This window comes from Amblyomma mixtum, chromosome 7, assembly GCF_055824585.1.
Source record: "Amblyomma mixtum isolate Tamu chromosome 7, ASM5582458v1, whole genome shotgun sequence".
Taxonomy (NCBI): domain Eukaryota; kingdom Metazoa; phylum Arthropoda; class Arachnida; order Ixodida; family Ixodidae; genus Amblyomma; species Amblyomma mixtum.
This window is the reverse complement of record NC_143018.1, coordinates 13,627,353-13,645,524: the sequence shown is the minus strand read 5'-3', so window position 1 is coordinate 13,645,524 and position 18,172 is coordinate 13,627,353. Positions and strand designations below refer to the sequence as shown.

Genomic DNA, 18,172 nt, shown 5'->3' with positions numbered 1-18,172 from the left:
TTAAAGCAGTATTAAGCAGGGCTTGGTCCGAAACCGAACGTATTTCTTTAAATAGCATACAGTCATCAGCAAACAGATTAACCTTTACATTTTCGTCAATGGCAGAAACTAAATCATTTATATAAACCAAAAACAGTAGGGGACCCAACACACTCCCTTGCGGAACACCTGAGGTGACCTCGAGAGGAGGGGAACTAAAACCGTCAATCTCCACATACTGTTTTCTATGCCGTAAGTAAGCAGCAATCCATTTTATGAGTGGTGGAGGAACTCCTATTATTTTAAGTTTGAGTAGTAGTTCATTGTGCACAACCTTATCAAATGCTTTACTGAAATCGAGGTAAATGACGTCTACTTGTCCGGACTTATCTAATACGGCACTAAAGGTATGGATAGCTGTGACTAATTGTGTAACAGTTGAAAATCCCTTTCTAAAACCATGCTGACATGGACTAAGCGCTGAATTTGTATTTAGAATCTGCATTATATGATTTGCAACCATGTGTTCAATGAGCTTACATGAAGAACAAGTTAAGGAGATAGGACGGTAGTTCCCCACCGAAAAACGGTCCCCGTTTTTGTGAATAGGCACGACTCTGGCTGTGAGCCAATCAGGAGGTAATGAAGCTAACATTAGTGATTCACGGAAGATTTTGCATAAGAAATTGGCTAGGGATTCTGCATAACGTCTTAAGAATGCATTTGGAATACCATCAGGACCAGTAGAACACTTTGGATCAAGTCTGAGAAGCATCTCCACGATGCCCTCATAAGATACCAAGATAACAGGCTCAAATGAGGAATTAGGAACAATGTTCAGATTATTAACGTCATCGTCATCATCGTTAATGGAAAACACAGAATGGAAATATGAATTAAAATGCGCTGCCATTTGTTGAGGACATGTTATGACCTCATCATTCACAATTATCTGCTGAACAGGCTGAGTGGAATCCCGGAGGTGGTTCCAAAATTTACTAGGATTTTTTTGCATAAACTGCGGAAGGGTTTCAGTGAAATAACGTTGCCTGGCCGACTGGATGCTAGAGGACAAATCCACCATCAACGCGTTTAAGGAACTTGATTTGGGGGACTTAGTTCTTTTTAGGCGTTTAATCCTCCTCTTCAAATGAATAATATACCGGCTAATCCATGGATTTGTTTTCTTCAAGCGTATCTTTTTATCTGGAATAAAGTTATTAATGCAATACTGACAAAGCTCTTTCAGTTTTGCCCATAATTTTGGCACGTTCTCGGCTGAGAACGTTTCAAATGCCAGTTCTAAGTGGTCCAGTACAGACTCGTCTCTTGCCTTTGAATAATCTTTAATGATTTTGTGTTTGATTGTTTTTGTTTGATGGCCTTTCGATAGAGCGAAAGATACAACTACTATCTTATGGTCAGATATGCCATTGTATACTACGGTTGAAGAATCAGAAATCGAGCGGTTTAAAAACACTAGGTCGAGAATAGAGCTGGCAGATCCGCTTACCCTAGTTGGTTCCAAGACGACTTGTTTCAGATTATGAGCAAACATAATATCGCAAAGAAGGCCTGAGTCATGCATTGATTCGAAATTTTCAGTACACCAATCGATGCTTGGAACATTAAAGTCACCAGCAAGAATTATGCTCTTCTTGCCAAACAATGAAAGGTGATCCTGCAGCCTGCCCAGGTAATCAGCGTCAGAATTTGGTGGCCTATACAATGCGCATAGTATGAAGGTACGGCAGTTGTACGTGATTTCTAGAAATAGGCTTTCATGATTTTCGATTTGTTGTAGAAGTGTAGCTTTAATGTTTTGTTTTAGTAACACTGCGATGCCGCCTCCACGTGATGCCCTATCACGTCTGAAAACAGAGTACGACGGAGGAAAGATACAGCCACTACTAATATCAGGGCAGAGCAAGGTCTCTGTTATGATGGCTACGTGCGGATTATGATTAAGCAAGGCTATTTCGAGGGGTTCAGTTTTATTAACTAAGCTTTGAGCATTCGTGTTCAGAATAATAAAGTGGGGAAGATATGGTTCTCTGGAGGTTGAGCGTCAATCTGAGGTCCTAGCGTCCGAGGAAAGAAACTGAATTCGCTTGCATGTAGCGTCGTTCCATACATATGTCTGATTATTGACTGTCAGCTTGTCATTAATAAGCTTTACTTTGAGACCGTTTTTTCTCTCCGCTTCAGTTGATTCCCATAGTAACTTACGTTTTCTCAATGTTTCCCGAGAATAGTCATTCTGTATGAAAAAATCGGACCCCTTTAGTTTACTTACATTCGAAAATACATTTTTCTTCTCTACATAGTCCTGAAAGTAAACTATAACTGGGCGCTCCTTATCACTCTTTTTTCCAAGCCTATGAATGCGGGTCACTGAGGACGTTTGGACGCCTAAAATGGTCTGAAATATATCAATGAGTACCTTGTATTTGAGCGATTTTTCATTTTCCTTTTCGTCTTCAGTAATTCCGTGAACAATCAGATTTGAGCGACGGCTACGGTCTTCGATATTGGTAACCGTTCTCTGTTGTATGTCGAATGACTGGTGAACAGATTCCACGTGCTGCTCAATTTGCGGTATCTTGTCAATACTGATTTTAAAATTGGCAATACTATTCTCTACTCCCTCGAGTGTAGCCTGACTTGCTAGTAATTAACCAGTCATCAATTAACTAGTCATGACTAGTTAGTCAATGACCAATCATGACTAGTAAGTCATGGGTCATGACTGATTAGTCATGGCTAGCCAAACCAAGTCGCCCCATAGCCGCTTCGTGTGTGCCAACGGCCGTGTGGCCAAAGTTGCGTGGAAAGGTTTTATTTAGCCTCGCGCACTTTAGATCGCCTAAGTGGCCCCTGAATTTTCGTATCTCTTCCGGTAACACAAAATGCCCTCAAGGAAAATAATGAACGTCAGAATGTCAACACTTCGATGATGCGGATTAATTATCGGCTAGGTTTCCTCTGCTGTGTATTCGTCTCAGTCAACACTTCTCACTATGCGCGCTTTGATAAAAATGTACCTAAAATAAGACTCCTCTCGTCCAAGGATTGGGAACAGTGCAAATGTAGCGACATCTGATAAAACACGCGGCTGGCGGTAACTGTCATATCGGCTGTTGGTAGACCGCACTACTCGCCACCAGCAATCACGGAATCCGTGCTTCTGTAATTTTTCAGAGATTACGTCACCACAGAGCCCCCAAGTTTGAATCGGAGGGACGAGAAAAACTTAACTTTTTATCCAAATGCGTCTTGCTGCCGAAGCAGCGACCACAAATTAAAGCCACGAAATGCCAAACTCTTGGATTTCGCAAATAACAAAAATTTGACAGAGTTGTCTTCAGTGTCCGTTTGAAAAAACCCTGAAATTATTTTGCTGGTTATTTTCTATCGCAGCAGATCTGTTCAGGTGGTTTTTTTGAGTAATCTAGTCAAATTTCAAAGATCAGCATGGATACTATGGTTTACAAATAAAAAAAAGGGCGACATATCAATGCGCATTCTTAGCCGCCCCTCTCTCTCTGACGTAGAGTGGGAAACCTGGGCGCTCACTGGGTGGAGTCTCATAGAGTCCCAGCCTGTTTTCTTTATTTTTTTTTTGGTGCATTGGCCTGTATGAGTTGAGTGGGGAGAAAAGGAGCACCATTTTTAGTTGCCCTTATTAACGTGAAAACATTAAGGAGCTCGTGTAGCAGAAAATCCGGCCTTGCCGTCGTCGGTGAACGTGAAAAATAGACGAAAGGTCCCCAGAGAATCGAACTAAGAGGCAGGCGGGCCACCTAGGTCACATGACTTTGTGGCATCATCACTACCTTCCCACCGGATAGTGAGCAAACTGACCACCATGGCAGGTGGCAGTTAAATTGGTCGCTCGGGAAGAGCAACCTGGGTCGCACAAGGCCTACCGGTGACAGCACCTGACATCGCAGAGCAGTGGCGCATCGCTTAACCACTGCACCACTGCAGATTGCAGGATAAGAAAGCATTTTATGTGTGAAGTTATAAGAAGGTGAAACCAATATTCAGTGTATTTTCATGAGCAGAGAAGTTCAGTGAATATGTGGCCAGTGCATTAAATATGGAGCATTTATAATGCCAATCTTAGTAGTTTTCTTATGCTTGATGTAGACTCAATGGAACACAGTGTTGTTCAGGTGGATCTGAAGAAAGTGGAAGGGGACAAAAAAAAGAAACATGAGGGAACATTTAAGCTCTGGCTTGTTTATCGGCTCCTGCAGTGACCCGAGACCTCTTTTCGTATCATTCGCAAACACAGTCATTCTCTACTTTATACTCCATCAAATGGGCATTCTGAAGGCTCTTGAGTCAATAGTCTGTCGAGGCAATGGAGCAGCACGGAACTCTGCCGAGATTTCGAGGGCCTTCAAGCATTGCCCAAGGTAGTGTTGCTTCGGGCGGCATTAACGCACACTTTCATGCACGATACGTTTACGATACAAAAGCAGCTTACATTATTCTCTCTAACTTTAATGCAAACAGTAAAATATTAGTCTGTATAACAGTTTAAAGACTATTTCAGTCTGGTTTAAAGTGCATTAATTTTATACTCTCCATTGTAGAAGACTGAAATGCCAGTGGTATCAATGGTTCTACAGCGTTACAAAACTGAAATAGCAAATAGTGCTAAAGGCATTGTCTTTCAAGGCAACGTAACTGGCATTTAATAATAACTAAACATCTCCTATGACTCCAAAAAAGTGTATTTCAATATTTAGTTTAGATTTATAAAAATATTTTTGTTATTTGCACAAAACTGAAAGTAGCGATTGTGGCACCATACAAGATTACCATGAGACACGAGTACCATTTCAGTGGCCATTGATATTTGCTGTGCAGCAGCAACACCACTTCTTCGAGTTTGATAGTGATTGAGAATCTCAAAGGCTCTTGACTTGATGGCCATTGAAACTGGCCGTGTGACAGGGGTATTACATTCATAGATCACAGGAAGTCTTCTTGCCACTCGTTGTGCAGTGGTGCAGCGGTTAAGCAATGAGCCACTGTCCACGCAGGTGTGGCTTTTCAAATATAGCCACCAGTGGGGCGGCAACTACTATAAATGCCACCAAGTCATTCAAAAGCTCAGTAACACATTTGCTTCAACTTTCGAAACTGCTCATACGATAAGTTGATCATGGTTCTTGTTATATTTTCATTTATTTTTATTGGAATATGGGCCACAGTATAATTTATTACTGCACAGTCTGCTTGTTTTAATTCCAGCACAGCAAGTAGCCTATGGACAGTCAAGTTTTCTAGACTGGCTGTTCTCCACAAATCTACCCTACCTGTTACACATACCATGAATAAACTGTTTTGAAGCATTTTCTCTTTAGTGACACTTGTGCTGGAGGCAGCAAGGATGACAAGTTGCATTCAGTGTTGTCAGCTAACCTAAATTTAAGCTGGCAGAAGTAATTTTTGCCCAAATGCATATGGGATTCCCATGACTTTACTACATCCATGTCCTTCAATCTGTCCAGACGTGTCTTCTTCAATAGAACCTCTTAGCTTGTACTTGGTTCATGCTTTTGTATGAGTTGCTTAATCTAATACGCAGAACAAATAAACATCATTTTTGTTACACAGAAATCTCCAAAGAAGTAGATAAAGTCCCGTTTGCAGCGTAAAGCTTACTTTCATTTCTGCACACCTACGCCATTGGATATTTAGCAATGGGTACCTAGTGCACATCGTAAGCAGGTACAAACTATTTTAGCAAGAGTAAATGCTCTTGAATTCGACTAGATTTATTCTTAACTTGAGAAACACTAAAGATGCGCAGTGCTGATGTAAACTGCTTACACATAGGGGCTAACACTATGGAACTAGTGCAAGGCTACTGCATGTCAGGAATTGTTCTGTCTTTCCAGACATTTGATAACTATGTTTAAGACTTCAAGGCTGCCACATCTACACCTACGGCTATTAAAGACGGCATGACAAAGAAGGCACACAGTGGGTGAACAGGAAGGCCAAGTCACCACGGCATTTGAGGGTGACATGGGTTTGCCATATCAAATGCTTATGTGCACTGATAGTAGCGCTTTATTGATCATGATCAAACTCATGCACGGTGACATCTGCTAATGAAAGGGCGATACACAACGGTACTTGTGAAAGCACAAAATGTACAACACAGTACAGACGCACAAGCAATGGCTAGGGTCTTTCTGACCTCAGTTAACAGTAAATCCTTCATAAAAGCCAACGATTTATAGCTGATTTGCGAGATCATAACAGTATGCACCAGTAAGATTTCTTCTTTTCTATCGCTACATTTTGAGAATTAATGATACGAAAATTTTTGCGCACAAATAAAAAGCTGCAAAATTCTTAAAAGACTGGGTGTGCTTCTGACAAGCGTTAGAAGAGACTCTTTTTTCAGAATTTAAAGCCAGTTGTTGCTGCATCTTCTCATATTCCAAAATCATAAAACAAATAATACAGAACTCGGTACACAGGCTGGCTGCAGTAAAATTGTTACAAGGCTTCAGAATTGGGTAGATGGGTCGAATATGCCCAGAAAGATGCTTTGAGGCTGTGCTTATGTCTAATGTAGACTAAAACGCAGACCTGCCATTACTGAGGTAACCTAAGTGTTACCTCGAACACTACTGATGGGGAGACTAGTTAGCATGCAGTGAAAAAAAAAAAAGTAATGAATCTACAGACACTTATGCCTGTGCCTTGTGTTTTTTATTGCAAAGAAATATTGTGAAAGGTTTCAGCAGAAAGTGCCAGGATAATGGAACGAAGGTAAAAACTGCATGGATGACTTTGTGATCGCTAATTTCCCGGAGTTGAGGCTGTCGGGCTGGCTCGAAAGTTATCAGGAAGAATGTTAGCGGAATATCCAGTGATGTATAAAGGCCACATTATTAATTGGGCAAGGTTGAAATTTAAGCAAATATCTACAAACTCCCAGGATTCTTCCTTTCTAAAATTAGGCTGATGAGGGGTATTCCAATCTATGCCAGTATAGTTAAAAACTCCAAAAAAAGGAGGATGTGTGCTTCAGGGTGTTTTGTTCTAAGTTTGTTAAAATGTTGGGGAGTTTTCGGGAGAATTCGGGGTTACTGTGGAGAGTGAGGTGGCTATAACAAACTCCAATTAGTATAGATACTGGTGTCGCACAACAAAGGAGCCTCAATATTTCGAGGTGTGATTGGATGTTAATATGGGAACATTGCAGCTGATTGCTTGCAGCGATACGACGCTGCCCCCTTAGGAGCCTTTGCAATCAGCACGGAAAAAATTTAAATTTGGTAAGTTGGACAGAGCTTCAGTATCGCTCACATCACCGGTCAGCCAAGTCTTTGTCAGCACAAGCAGGACTGCCTGTTTATGAGACTGGACACACTATCACACTTAGAAAGCAGACTGCGTATGTTACAGAAGGAACCCTGCATCAAGATTCCTTTGAACTAACCTGACAGAAGTGTCCTTCTGTCATGGATGTCAGGACATTACACCTAAAACAATGAAATGATAACTGAGCAGCAAAAAAGAAAACACGTCCTGAGCTTGTAGACACACCTTGAGCACTAGTGAAGCCTGTTTGTAGCAACTACCTTGTTTAGAACGCTGCAAGAACAACTGAATTGACTCTTAAAATATAGTGCAATGGTTAGGGTTGGGAAGAGAAATTTACAGGCACAATTTAGGGGACGGTTCTTTGAAAGCAAGCTTGGGCTCATAGAGCGGCTCCGAGCAGAACCATCTTTATGAAGCCAGTTGTGCCCCGAGTAAATTAATCTGACCCAAGTTTAATGGCTTTTCTCTACGCATGTCCTCCGAACGCAGTGCAGGCAGCAATTATCACCGATTTTGAGGAGAAATGCTTAAAACGTACGCTCACAATTGCTCCCACAGCGTGGAAAAACACAGTGGGGACAACAAAAATGCGTTACTACTGCGCGCACAAGTGATATCTTCCCACCTGACTTGGTAGCGTCGATTCGCGCGCCTCCGAAAGCTTTTTGCTTGCATGTGCAGAATTTGCTATCCCATTTGCGGCTACACGCAAACGACTGGTATCTCAAACAAGCTGTGACTCCCCAGCATTTGTAGCGCGGTGCAGTCTGAAGGGTGCAAGACTTGTGCACCGACGAGACGATCGATGACGCGATGATGCACCTTCATCCTACCGATTATCCGAGAGGGGCTGAAAAGCACCGTTTAGGTCAGCGGAGATGGGTCACAGAACCACATGCGGCATTGCCTACACATGACATGCCGTTCTAGCCGTTTCAGCGCACGCGGCGTACGCTGCGTTTGATTGAGACAGGGAGGTAGATCGTGAAACGTTGGACGAGTCCATCAATTATCTATCCATCGGTCCAGCCCTCCGTCTTCGTTTTTCGCCAACATTTCTTTTTGCCACACTCGTAATGTAGGTAATGAACGTGTGTACAAAGAAAAGAGGTAATCAGTTTTTTGCATGGCGCATTTTTTTCGTTTCACATTTTTTTCCCTCTTGCTTAACTAGCTATTAGAGATGGCGCTGCGTATCGCCCAACACGCCGTACATATTTTACAATCTCTCTACCTAAAAGTAGCAACCTTGTTGTAAGAGTTCTATGTTCTATATTACACCACAAAGAACATTGTTTTGATAAAAAAAAGCCGTACTATTATCAATTTGAACTTAAAGCTAACTGTAAACAACAAAACTGAAGATTCTGAATAAATAAATTGAAAAAATGTTGCAGTATTAAAGAATAAACGCAACAAATATACGCTGCGTACCTGGAACAAAATATTGCGTCCGTTTAGCAAGGGTCACGTTAACAGCGATTGCATCGTCAGCTTTGCGCAGAGGCGGTGTCGTACCCAATGAAGTGCAAACTGAGGGGCGACTATTGCTAGTTGAAAACTTTTCCCAATACCCCGCCGGGACGACGTGAAATACCGTCGGTCAAGGCAATTTTTGGCAGGCCCTACGGGGCTTTTTTGCGAATCCAAAATAAGAATAGTAGGAATACATACACCTATCTAGTCTACCTGCATTGCACTCACGTAATTTCGCTTAAAATTCTATCGCTGGTTCGAGTCCGCGTCTTTCGGATCAGCAGCCGAGCGTTATTCCTATAGGTGAGTAAAACACGTTTTTGGGCAAGTTGGTAACATTCTTGATTCATATTGCAGCGAAGAAGCACGAACACAAGTAGAAGGAACACGCAAAAAACACGGACGAACGCTGCTACGAATTCCTATAGGTTTTAGGTGGGCTGGAGAAATTTTTTAAGTAAAAATTTAGGCGCACTTTGGCTGTCTAAAGTGTTTTGAGGCTTTCGAAAGCGTTTTCCGCACTACTTCGACTGCCTCTGTAGCACTGGGCGACATCACTAAAAATTAATGACTAATTATTAAGCAATGACAAATTACTAATTAACGACTAAGTACTAAACTGCTAATTAATGACGCGTAAGCTTCGCCTTTACAAGTGGTGCGCGGCAGCGCGTTGTATTCCACGGAACGGGCGTTCCACCCGTTCGGCGCGATGCCTTGCCCGTTGGAAACACCTTTGAACGCAAGGCTTTTTGAGGAAAGGAAATGGCGCAGTAATTCTCTGTCATCTCGGTGGACACCCGAACCGCACTGTTGAGGAAGGAAGTGAAAGAAGAGGGGCCGTAATGAAAATTAAAACTGCATTTGAGGAAAGGAAATTAAGCAGTAACTGTCTCACATATCTCGGTGGACACCCGTCATCCAGGCGCTGGATGTAACGCAGGACGGACGGGAGAATGAGCCATTAAAGGCTTTCGCCTAATTTTTTTTAGAGGGCAGCTCTATGGCGCCCATTTCTGCGTTTCGCGGCTTCGCCGTTGTCCGTTGCAACCAGCAGTGGACACCTTAGTCGCGCTTTAAGCTGCGAAACCAACGGAGCAGGAGCTTGGAAAGCAGAGGGAAGGCGCATAACTGCCCTCTTGGAACAGTGGACGCCTCGGTCATGCTTTAAGCTACCATGCTACCAGAAACGCGGCGCTGAAGCCATAGGCCTTTGGCGTTCATTGCGTTCATTGGCGCTGACGTTTCACACTCCGATCATTTTAAGGAAAAAAAAAGTGCCCATAACTGGCTCCCTGGGTCAGTGGGCTCCTGAATAGCGCTGCACGCCTGAATAGCGCTGAAAGGTAGTACGTGGGGTGATAGAGAAAAATGTGGGCTGCAGGCGTTGACAACGTTGTGCCAGAAACGCGGCGCTGAAGCCATAGCCCGTCGGCGTTCATTGTGTTCATTGGTTGTTGTTGGTAAACATTTATTAAAACAGTCAAGGGGCCGAAGGCCCAGATCTAGGGGTCGGCCAAGACTCCTTGGAATCTGGCAGCCTCTAGAGCGAGACCGATGAGCGTTCGTTGGTCGTCTAGGGTAGAGGTGCGTGGTGGTGGTGGTGAAAACATTTATTACGAATGAACAGGAGGTATGTTTGGATCAGCCCGTAAGGGACCGATCCTTACAAACACTAGGTGGAGGTCCCTAGTATGGGACCCCAGTGGCGGTTGCCGCCGCCCGGGCGCGCCCGACTAAGGCTTGTTGGGCCTGTAAGTCGTGGCAGCCGAGCAGGGTCGCCTCCCAGTCCTCCCGGGTTGGGTTGGGGATGGGGGGAATAGCGGGGTTGGAGGGGCAGGCCCACACCATGTGATAGGTGTCAGAAGATACTGCACTACAGTGTGGGCAGCTGCCGCTAAAGGAGGCGTCAAAATGTTTCAGCGCTGCCGGGCACAGCAAAGTATTGGTGAGAAGGCGGAGAAGGAGCCGCTCATCCGCCTTCTTCAGGCCTTTACATGGGCTAGGGTAAAGGCGATGACAATTTTGATAATATGTTGTAATATCTTTGAATGTATAGACCGGATTAAAATCGGGTTCCTGATCGGATGGGGAGGAGAAAACAGCCAGGTGAGAGCTGCGTAGACGAGCCTCCCAGGTATCTTGTGTGGGTGTTGGCATGTGTTGTCGTGGACAAGTCCAGACCATATGAAGGAGGTCTGCTGGGATATTGCAGTGTTTACACATCGGCATGTACCGTTCAGGAAATATGGAATCTTTTGGGACTGGGGAAAGTGTCCGTCTGGAGTTGGCGCCATGTGACGGCCTCTGTCTTTGTAAGTTCTTGGTGCGGACCTGGATAGAGTTGACGAGAAAGACGATATTTCTGGAGCAGATCGCGTGAAGTGATTATGGTGTCCTTCCTGACCAAGGCGGGCATGTTGGGGGCGGGGTGATAAGCTGCTCGGAAAGTGAGCCCTCGAGCTATCTCATTGGCGTTGGGTTGGCAACGGCGTACACGTCGATCATTTTAAGGAAAGGAAGTGCGCATAACTGGCTCCCTGTGTCAGTGGACTCCTGAATCGCTCTTATGGTACGTGGGGTGACGAGAGAGAGATGTGGGCTAGCCGTATGCGTTAGCGCTGACAACGGTGAGCGCTCTCTCGCGATCAACGATTAACTGTCACCTGCCAGGATGGCAGGTTGGGTGGGGACTTTAATGTGGATATAAATACAAACAGAAATTTCTTACCACTTATGCGGGAGAACATCCCGTTCCTCTCGCTCGTAACGCCTCCCGCGGCTGTGACAACCTCGTGAAATACTTGCCCAGACTTCCTCTTTGAGAACCAGGCTTTGGTGCAGCAAGTCGAGCATATACCTATTTCTCCCTCCACAGAGCTTCCTTCATGACAATCAATAACTGTTAGTGGAGTGTTTCTTGAAGAAGGAATATGTGTGAAAAATAACAAGTTGTCTGTAATTGTACATACATGTCTTGCTCGAATTCTGTGACAGTCTATCGAAAAGCTGAAACAGCTGATGAGCTGCGCTCATATTTCGCATTAGGAAGTAACGTGATCGTCGGCAATTTTTTAAAAGCGCCTCTGCAGCCGGGCGCAGGTTCATATGCATGGGGTAGAAGTTTTGACAAATGCCATTCGTTCGCAGTTGACTTTGTTGTAGAGCAGAAGCTTTTGTGTTGTTGTATATTATGTGAAAATATTGTAAATATCCGCGATATTTGGTACGAGTGTTTTTGTAAGAAAATAAATGTTTTTTACAAATAAAGTCATCGGAGCCCTGTGTGCACTCGTACTACGAAACGACTAACCTTTCGCCTTTATTACAGCAGAGAAAGTGATTAAAATATTGTTTGGGCGCAGGCTCTCTTAATTTTTTTACCGGCAGCGTTTTTTTTTTACGCGAGCGAAACAGTTTACGAAGCATACCGCACTTATATATATGCACTAGCAGTCCACATGTAATCAAACGCACCTCGAACCGCAGCCTCAAAAGTAACACACATTTAAGGAAGACAGTACATAATTTACGAGCTTTTAATTCCCCGTAATTAAATCCTCTTAACGGGTCAGTACCAAACAGCTCCCGGCTCGTTGCACATTTTTGTAAACCGCGAATTCAACATCACGGAATCAAGGATTGCAACCTAGAAGTCGGCGCACATCCAGGGAAGATTAACAGTTTGCGGACTCCGAATTTATATAACAAAAGTGGGAAAGTATTTTAATAGGGAACTCCAAATTCTGTCTTTGGCATTCAAAACTGCAGCGCTAACCCATTGCGCCGCATAACGGTTGAGGAGCTTTATATCCGTTCTCATTAATTTTCTATTCTCTACATGGTGCTGCTTAGCCTGAAGTTGATAGTGTACCGTTGAGAGAACGGAGTCTTACTTCATGAGCTCACAATATACGTCGAAAACCTGTTGGTTGTCCCAAGCGCAGATACTATACGACATCCGCTTTTAAACACAAGCAACAATGACATCGTTTCTATCACTTGGAATTGTCATTCACGGCGGTACAGGTTCTAGAAGTTCACATCGACAGCGTCTACCCAAAAGAACTAAAAATATTCGCTGCCGCGACGAATAACGGCCAGATTCAGTGCTTATAGAGCGGCGTTGAGGAAATAACACGCTATCAGGCTCCATCTGGCGAAAATGTCAACAAAATAGAACTAAGTCCAATTAAATGGGCGCCAAGTACGCTTCCGCGCTACGAACATGCACCGCGATAACTGCGTCCGACATATGCAGCATAAACGCTGCTGTGAAACAGCGCATTGCAAAACGAGTTCCTAATTGCCCACATTGAAGACTTGGACGTGCTTCAGCTTTGGATCTCTTTTTTCGGAGCGAGACACCGAGTCTAAGAACAGTGTGTCTTGAATAACTCGTGTGGGAAGGTGTAGTCGCACCTTCCCCCACAAAATACGCCGTGATCAAGACACGGGGCAGTCCGCCAGTGCATTAGTCAGCTGGTGGAATTGGTATGCCAACGCACGGACCAAGTAGGTCATGGTGCCAAAGGCACCACTGGGCGTCGAGTCGTAGAAGCGCTCGCAAATGCCCACCATCGCCTCGCAGGGGACGAGAGGCGGCGACACGCAGCAGCAGAGCGTCGCGTCGCCCCCCCCCCCCCCCCCCCCCCCCCCCCACTGGCGCTGGTCTTCGAGGAACAGGGTGTGGGCCCGCTGCACGATGCGCTCGACGTCCACCGGCTCCTGGAACTTTTCCATGGTCCCGCTATCCACGGCCATGCTGAGGACCACGAGCGTCTCCACCAGCAGCTGCCGGTACTCGGGCTCGGGGATCCTGTTCAGCATCTCCTCGACTCGGAGCGCAAACCTGAACTCCCCGGCCGTCATCTCTCTGGTTAGGCCCCACGGCAAGCACTGGCCGCGGATCCGCACTCCTGGGCAGCGCTCGAGGATGACCCAGACGCTCGAGTAGAAGCCGACGGTTACGCGGTTTAAGGCGCCATCCAGGCGCCTTCTCCGCCGCCACAGGCCGTGCTGGTTATCGGCCGGTGCCTCTGATGCGCCTTCGCTGACCTCTGCGCTGTGCACAAACGTGTGCGCCATGCTGTGCTTGTACGTGTCGAAGCTGGTGTGCATGGTGTTCGCGCCGAGATGGTTCGCAGGCCGGTGAGTTCGCGGCCGCTCAGGATGATTAGCAGCAGGGACTGCATCCCATACGGGCTCAGACTCAGCAGCAGTACGGCACTGTCCTGGTCCTTGTTCCTAGCAGTTCGCGCCAGTTCAGACGCCATCACCTGTATGATGAGCCGGACACGCAGACGAAGCATCTCGCGGAATAGGTAGGCCAGCAACTCCTGCGTGAGCATGGCCATGTTTTGGTCTCCCCTGTGCACTTCGCTGATGATGTTACGTAGCTCTTTGTTGGAGAGTGGTCGCGTGATGACCTGCTCGTTATGCGGAGGCATGCCCACCGTGACCTGTTTTTGCCGCACGAGCAGGCCAGTCACGGACTTGGCAAGATCCTCGATTCGCTTGGCCAGGGCCCCAGCGAAGTGACGAACGAGGCCCCATTAGTGCTCGTGGCAGGCGCACGAACGAGGCCCCATTAGTGCTCGTGGCAGGCGCACTCGTAGAAGTCCTGAAAAAGGTTCCACACGGTGATTACCGTCTGAGGGTGTCCCAAGCCGGTGTCCCAGTTGAAGCCCTTGTGAATGGACAGGTAGTGCAGGATATCGCCCCGCTCCTCCATAGATTCCGTGTCGCGAAGGGTGGTGAGCAGCACGAAGTCGGTGACCTGGTCAAGCTGGAATTAGGAGACAGCACGGAATGGCACCGGCTGATCCTCGTCGTACGAAGAACTGTGCGAGACCAGACGGGAAGGCAGCAGAGAGGCCTGCGCCGACGCTTGAAAACTGGCAAGCGTCGTGAAAGGGTAATCACTGCCAGGACTGTCTTGGCCTGTCAGGGACCGGGACCGCCGGATGAGACCCGAGGCGACCGATTTCACCTGGCCAGGAGTGACAGAGGTACCTGCACCACTGGTGCACTGTTGCGGTGGGCTTCTCTGCGGTGCCAGTGATACCCTTCCCGGACTGCGGCTAGGAAGGCAACGAGACACCTCGCTCTCAAGGTAGTCGTGGACCAGGGTAGGCAGTGCGTCTGGCTCGCCATACTCATAGTTCCTAAGGAAGTCCAGGCTGGCCACGGACGACGTCCTGATGAACTCGTGAATGCTGTTTAGGGAGACACGCGTGCCATGTACGTAGCCACCGACGAGCTTCTTCAGAGTCTGGCGGAGGCTGATGGGCACTTTGTCATCTATCAGATGCCGCGAGCTGATGGTCACTACCATGGTAGGCCGTCCGGGCACGTTCCAGTGGGCACGAAGCATAGCAACGTCTGAGCGAAGCGTGCTAGCAAAGAGGCCCACATCATTTACTAAGTGGTACTCCTCGCTGTCAAGACCCTGCGGTGTGAAGACGCAAGTCCTGTTCTTCACCTGGTATATCTTGCTGGTAGCCACCAGTCCGACGTCCTTAAGCGCCCGGAGAGCACCATCTTATTATGCCGTCCACTGGTGTGAGTACAGCTCGCCAAGCACGCGGGCTGGGTGAACTTCGAAGGGGTAAACTTCCGCCACTGTCTGAATTTCCGGGTAAATTCTGGAGATCTTTTCTTTCACTTTATTTTCCTCAGCCAATAGAACCTCTTGGACGACCAGTTCGGGCCTCTTAAGGGATCGGAAACGCCTGTTAAGTGGGTGCAGTTCTCCAGGAGCCAAGAATTTTCCCCAAGAAGCTTACCCATAGTACATATAGCGACTGGGCGCACATGAAAGGGATCTCTCCGATAGGTACCCGTACCTGAGTGTGGGGCTGTTCGCATTCGTGGTTCACAGCGTCTGCGGGAACAGCATACATTTCGGGCACTAGCTTAAGGCCATCGTCGGTCTTGATCAGCACTCGGTCAAGAAGCTCAGAGCACTCGTCCACAACGTTCCTCTCTTCGCGGAAGTAGGCGTCGATGCCAAGGTAACAAAAGAAGAGGGGCCATTCGCACTCGATACCTTCGAACACTTGCAGCTTCCACGGTTCGTAGTGCAACCTTCTGGAGTCCTTGCGAGCTGTCTTGTATCCGTACCGAAGAAACCGCTTGCAGCCATATGGCACTTGAAGCTTACCCACTATGGTCGCGCGGACTTCGCATATGAGCTCAGGGTCATCGAGTGCGAACGCGGGAAATCCCACCACCGCCAGGAGAGCCGCGTCCACTTCCTTGGAATTGGACTTCCTGGGCAGCATGGAGCGAAGCACCGCGTCACACTTCTGCGTCTCGTCTGAAAGGACGTGGATGACGGAGGCCGGTCCGCCCCGGCATCCGAACAGATCCAGCTCACTCATGGCCTCGAGCGCTGCCTTGGCCGCGCCCACAGAACTCGCGTTGAGTTCGCGGATTCCCTGGTTGGTCTTGTCGCCACGCTCCCACATGCCAAAGTCTGGCACGCAGTACGCGTTCTCGATGTAGAAAACCAGGTTCTGTATGAAGGCCACTTCGTCCAGATTGAAAATGACCTGCACTCCCGAGGCGGTGAGCTGGGCAAGGACGAGCAGGTACAGTGATGTGGCGTCGATCTGCAGGTGCCCCCAGTCCTGATCGCCGACGCACGGGCCGCCAGTGGCGGAGTTTCCGCTACAGGCGTGCAGGGAAAAGTCCACGATAGGGGCTCGGCAAGCTACGACGCAGGCCTAAAATGGAAACGCGTCTGCGGGTCTGTGGTCCAGATTGCTCGCGCTTGCACGGACAGGTTGCCTTGGCACGAGACACAGTTGTAACCTTTTCTTCTCCGCTTGCCCAAAGCACGTTCCCGCGAGAGTCAAAGACCCGATGAGCATCGTAGAGCTGATGATAGTGGTCGCTGTCGTGTTGCCGTAATTAAGCACATACACATGCATGAAATTTACCATGCTTAAAGGAGTATAGACACGTAATTTTAGTGGCATGTGCTCTTCTCTAAAACGATGCAGAAGACACTATTATGCACGAATAACCTTGTCGTATTCGCCTACGGCGGCTAAATAGTTTATAATGAAATTTTCTGTCACGCTGTTTCGGTTTCAACAGCCGAATGAGGACTGTGACGTAAACGTGTCCTTTTGGGTCACGTGAGGCGTGAAAAAACTGCAAGATAATTGCTGCTTTTATATTAGTTGTTATTCCGGCTCTTGAGGCAGGCTGGCTTCAGCATTGTAGGAGGCTTTAGCATTGCAAGTACCGTACTTTTTTCCTTTTTACATTGCGCTGATGAGCTACAAAATGACTTCTCCTGAGCTTCAAAACGTGTTCAAATCCCCTTGTGTGTGTGTGGCATTTTTTTAGAGCACGACCACAAGAAGAGCCATAAAATGAAAAGTCACTCTCCGTTCATTCAAGGTAATAATTTTAGTCGATGCGGTATGGTATGGTATGCTGTGCTATGCTATGACACGTTATACACAGTCAGCGAAAACAAGGAATATAGATTTTTTGAAAGTTTGTGGTGCTAATGCGAGATTAAGAGGGTAATTATTTTTAAAGAAAACCGACTAGAAAGCAGAAGAAAAACAGCCACATGTCGCCGGTGGGATCCGAACCCACACCCTCCGAATTTCTCGTCTGGTGCTCTATGTTAGGTTATGTGGATTTAACGTACTAAAGCGGCACATACGGACTATGATAGAGGTTGCAATGGAGGATTCCAGATTACTTCGACCACCTTAGATTCTTTAACATGCCGCGGCATCGCACACTGCAGGGACGTGCTCGAATTTCGCCTCCATCGAAATGCGACCGCAGCGGCCTGAATTCCATTCCGTTTACTTGGGCTCAGGAGCCGAAAGCCGAAGGCACTGAACTGCCGTGGCGGGTTCCAGGCGGTGTAGCCCAGAACAAGAATTAGCACAAAAGTCGGAGTCCGCTGCCCGCCGTCTCTTAGGAAGATGTTTTGACGCGTCACCGAATTGCATTTCGATGCTGCGTCATCGTTGTCTACACATCTGGGCATGGCCACCATGCGTTGCTTGGACATGTGGATCAAGACTTTCGCCTGCCAGCGTTTGATCCTTCGCACTGCCTGCGACATCATTCTACGTCATCATGCGCAGAGTGCTGTGCACCGGGACTGCAGGTGGCGACACAATGTAATGAAGCTGTAGATGCGCCTCGCACTGGCTTCGCAGTCACTGGGCACGGCAGCATCGGAAGCATGCGGAATCTACCTTGATGCGACTGTAAATTACAGGCTGCATTGTCTTGCAAGCTCTGCTTGCTAGACACTGGCCTGTAGTTTTCTACCGAATTTCTCGGCCACAAATCAGCACAAATAGATCAAAAT

At 46.9% G+C, this 18,172-nt stretch overlaps 1 non-coding gene and 1 pseudogene across 1 annotated transcript; one reads left to right on the top strand and one right to left on the bottom strand.

The window, feature by feature from the left end:
• Nucleotides 1-8,833: 8,833 nt before the first annotated feature.
• LOC149335066 (U4 spliceosomal RNA) lies at nucleotides 8,834-8,975 on the top strand. The gene has a single exon (XR_016284697.1). It is a non-coding gene; the product is annotated as a U4 spliceosomal RNA (small nuclear RNA).
• A 4,288-nt stretch (nucleotides 8,976-13,263) lies between these two features.
• LOC149335065 (putative phosphorylase b kinase regulatory subunit alpha pseudogene) lies at nucleotides 13,264-17,866 on the bottom strand (annotated as a pseudogene).
• Between the last annotated feature and the right edge of the window lie 306 nt (nucleotides 17,867-18,172).